Source organism: Equus caballus, chromosome 2, assembly GCF_041296265.1.
Source record: "Equus caballus isolate H_3958 breed thoroughbred chromosome 2, TB-T2T, whole genome shotgun sequence".
Taxonomy (NCBI): domain Eukaryota; kingdom Metazoa; phylum Chordata; class Mammalia; order Perissodactyla; family Equidae; genus Equus; species Equus caballus.
The window spans coordinates 10,432,907-10,437,391 of NC_091685.1; positions in this window are offsets into that span (position 1 = coordinate 10,432,907).

The window sequence follows — 4,485 nt, forward strand, 5'->3', positions numbered from 1 at the left end:
GCGCCTGGGAAAACAGGTTTCTCAGGACGGGAGGAAGGGCTGGGCTGACACTTGAAACTTCGTCGTTGTTTGGAGCCTAGTAGAAGGTCTTGGCATCAGGCCACAGCTCATGCATAAGTGTGACTGGCACATGCGCACACCCACACATGTGTGCACACACATGACCAGCAGCTTGTCTAGGAAAGAACTGTGGAGCAGAGATGAATATACAGGATTTGGAGGGCAATAAGCCCAGGCTCACTGAGGCTGCTCTTCCCGGGAGCAGGTGGACGGGGCGAGCATGTCACATTCTCAGTCCCCTTTTTCTCTTCTACAAAATGGAGACGGTAACTATCTCACAGGTGGTTGGTGGGGGGGGGGGGGGGATAAAACAGCAGATGTAAAAATGTTTTATAAACTGCCAAGTGCAGTGAAGCCGGAAGTCATCGCTGTGACCTGAGCCCCCAGTGGGATTTCAGCGTCAGTCTGATGGCCCCGCGGCTGGTCCCGGGATGGCAGCATCCACAAAGGAGCAGAGCCGTAACAAGGAGCCAGACTTTGAGTCCTGCTTCTGTTGCCCACCAGCTACACTGGGATAGGAGAATTATGGAACCCACTAAGCCTAAGATTTTGAATCTGGAAAATGAAGTGTTTAACACATACCTCTTAAAGAGATGGGAAAATTAAATGAGTAATGTATATGTAACAAGATGTTGAAGTGGCACTCTTTCTGTCTCAGTTTTGGCTGAGGTCCCAAGGGTGAGAACAATCTAACTGGTGCCCAGCACTCTGCACGCCGAGGGAGCCACGCTTGGCGGCCTTGGCAGTGGCCCCACTCAGCGTGCCTGCTGCCCAGCTGCCCCCTCGGGACTGAACGTTGCACTCACCCTGAAGTCGCACTTGTCCCAGCTGCTCTGGGCAGGGACTGAGCCCTTTCCTGTGTGCATCCTCCTGCGGAGGGTGTGGCTCACCTAATGGGCATTTTTGGCTGGAGGACTCTTCACAGACCTGCCAAAACTTTCTTAGAACTGCCCTAGAATCTGAGCCTCTTCCGGCTCATCCTCCCCCCTTTTCTGTCCGTAATTCCTGCTTCCTCCCTTTGATCCTGTAGGAAATCTCTTGGATGTCTGGTCCTGTCTCTGCGACAGCTTCTTGGAGGAATTGTGTGCCACCAGCCCTGGTCATCCACCTGCAGCCTGTGGAGGGGCAGCTGGGGGAGTGGCTATTGCTGTGGAAATAGTCTCTGGGGTGACTGTGGACCCCTCCCTTCTGCCCCCTCAGTCGAGGAGGAGGGGCGTTCTTTCACCTTCACCTCAAGCTGGGAAAGAAGAGTTTCAGAGGGTCTATGGCAGAGCTTCATATAGGTCCCAAGGGTCTGGTGACTTAGGGAAGATGGTCTGGGGGGCATTTTGAAAGGGGAGAGTGACCGCAGCAGAGGGATAGACTCTAGAATGCCAAGGTCTGGAGCACAAAGGACTAGACAGTGAGCCTCAGGAGGCTGCGGAGAGGGTTCCTACTGGGCAGGCAAGACTACGAGTGTTAAGGCCCTGCCACACCACGCTTGCTCTTCCCGCTGCTGCTGGGGGTCCTCTGACGGACAGATCCTTTCTTCCCTTCCCTCCTCTCCTCTGGCTGCTCATCTGCCGAAGCCTAGACTGTAGAGCTCCTTCCGCTGTATTCTCACAGGCCCCGTGCTCCCCATCACAGTGCTGACCACACCAGGCTGCACTCAGCTGTGTCCCCAACAAGGGTGGCAGCTGCTCTGATGGGTCCTTGTGACCCATGACCCTGTGCTCAGGGGACTCTCCGAGGACTCAGTGAAAGCACAATGGGAGAACTGTGCACGCCTGGCATCAGAGTCTTCTCTGTAGACGTCATTTCATGAGGACCCAGAGCTCAATCCAAGAGCAAGCAGCTGAGATCTGCGGCAGCAGGTGACAGAGGCAGGGAAAAAACAGGTCTGCTTAGGAGCCGGCAGAGCTATGCCCTGCCGCCAGCACATTTGTGATCCTGACACACGGATGCATGTGTCTCCATGCCACTGAGGGTCCCCGTTCCCTCATCTGTGAAGTGAGATGCCTGCAATTGGTTCTAATGACCTTGGACCGCTGAAGTGCTGTCTACTAAATTATCCACCAGATCCGCTAAGAGTCGTGGAGGAAGTGGGGTCCAGCTGGAACTGTGATGGAAAAGCAGAAGAGGAGTGAGGGTTCAAAGTCCACAGGCCTTAAAGTCAGGCAGCCCTGGGACCGAGCCGGCCCTGGCGCTCCCCAGCTGTGCGAGGTCGGGCGGCTCACTTTCCCCTCTCCGCCCGTTTCCTTGTATGTGCAGTGAGGGTAACAAAGCTCGCCTCACAGGGCCATCCTGGGGAACAAAGTGAACATATGTAAAGCACAGAGCCTGGACAGGGAAGGCTCTGTCACCACGCGCTGTGGCTGCCGGTGGTGGTGTCTATGTGGGTGAGATGGCTTTGTGTGGCTCTGTGCCGGTGTTCACTCCGGAACAGTCAAGCCAAATAGAGGCACCCTTGGTCCTGACAAATTCCTGAGCCCCGAAAGGCCCCAAATGGGGTTGGAGAGGCGGCTTCAGGCCTGAGTTAACGCCACCACACCTTGTCACGTCCCCTCAGAAAGCAGAGCCTGCAGCTCCCGGAACAAGGCTCTGGAGAGCCTCCAACGAGCATCGGGCCCTCCCTGGGAAGAGCATAAGCAGTTCTCTGCTGACTCTCACAAGAGATCGGCCGAGGAGCTGCAGGGCAGCCTGGGGACCCGGGCTCACACTCCTGTCCACCATCCCGTCCCACCCCACGTCATGTCCTTTCCTAGATTCTGGGTTATACGGCACCCCACAGTTTCTCCCCATTATAACTCCTGTCAATTGTGTTATAGTTGCTTGTTTCCACTCCTAGTGGTGGACTTCTGGAAGGCAGGGGCTTTATCAGATTCATTTCTGTCCTGGCATATGGCACAGGTTCTGGAACACAGTAGAGCCTTGTTACATTTTTTTTTTTAAGGATTGGCACCTGAGCTAACATCTGTTGCCAATCTTCTTTTTTGATTCTTCTTCTTCTTCTCCCCAAAGCCCCCCACTACAAAGTTGTATATTCTAGTTGTAGCTCCGTCTAGTTCTGCTGTGTGAGACGCTGCCTCAGCATGGCTTGATGAGCGGTGCTAGGTCCGTGCTCAGGATCTGAAGCAGTGAAATCCTGGGCCACTGAAGTGGAGCGCACGAACTTAACCACTCAGCCATGAGGCTGGCCCTGATCCTTGTTACATTTTTATAAAATAAATGAATGAATGCATATTGCATTAGTTTCCTTCTTTACCCTGAAAGCTCTTCATAAACTGTGAAACTCAAAACCAAGCAAATTGTCATTAGCAGAGTCATATATATCAGCTGGGATTAAGTTTGGCTATAATATACCCAAGTTAAAAGTAGCTTAAACAAGAAAGATTTGTCTTTTCAGGTAAAAGTCTGGAGATGGACAAAACAGGATTGGTAAGGTAATTCACAATTTTTTAAGAGATATCAACTCTTTTTATCTTGCCACTCCATCATCTTCCATCTCGTTGCCTAAAATAGCTGCTCAAACTCCAGCCATTGCCTCTATATTCCAGTGTACATTGCACACAACACTTCCACTAATATCCTGTTGCCCAGAACTTGGTCACGTGGTCACATTGAGCTGCAAGGAAGGATGGGAAATGCTGTCATTATTTTGGGTGGCTTGGTGCCCTGTCAAAAATCCGAATTAGTTTTACTCGTAAAGAGAGAAGAGAGAGTGGATACTGGGTGATACTAGGAGTCCCAGCCATACCACACGGTATAGTCTATTATAGTCTAAAAGGCACACCATTCTCATTATCTTCACCCACTAGCCCAGATTAAAAATGTATACCCCAGGCTACAAAGTTATACATTCAGAATGATTTTTGTTTTATTTCACACAATGTTACTTGCATATTTTTCATTTTCTAATTTGTAAGTAATATACAAAGAAGTGAATACGATATTATTTCACATGAACCAATAAAAGCCGGGACTTAGACAACCTGGTCCTTCGTGTCGAAAGCAGACACTCCAGAGTGAGGCCTGGGTGGTCTGCCAGTTAAATTTCTTTACTCTGAAAAGATTTTTGGATTTTACCAAAACTCCAAACCAACCAAATAGAAGGTGCTTAGGAACAAGACGCATTGTTCCCACTTTACAGGTGAAGGAACTGAGGCTCCAAGAAGTCAGTCCCGAGGCCACAGAGTGAATCCCTGGCCCGACTGAGCTGGAGCGCAGGCGCCAGCCCAGGGCAGTGCCCCCTCCTCCTCAGCCCGGCCGGGCCTCCTCGGGAATGGTGGAGGTCGGGCTCCTTCCTCGCAATTCCCCCAGGCAGCTCCCAGTGGACACCTGCAGGGTGCGCAGCAGGCCATGGGGACCCAGAGAGAAACCAGATCCAGGCCCTCTCAAGGACCCCATGGTCTGCTCGGGGAGGGGCCGGTCCTTCAACAAACTCTT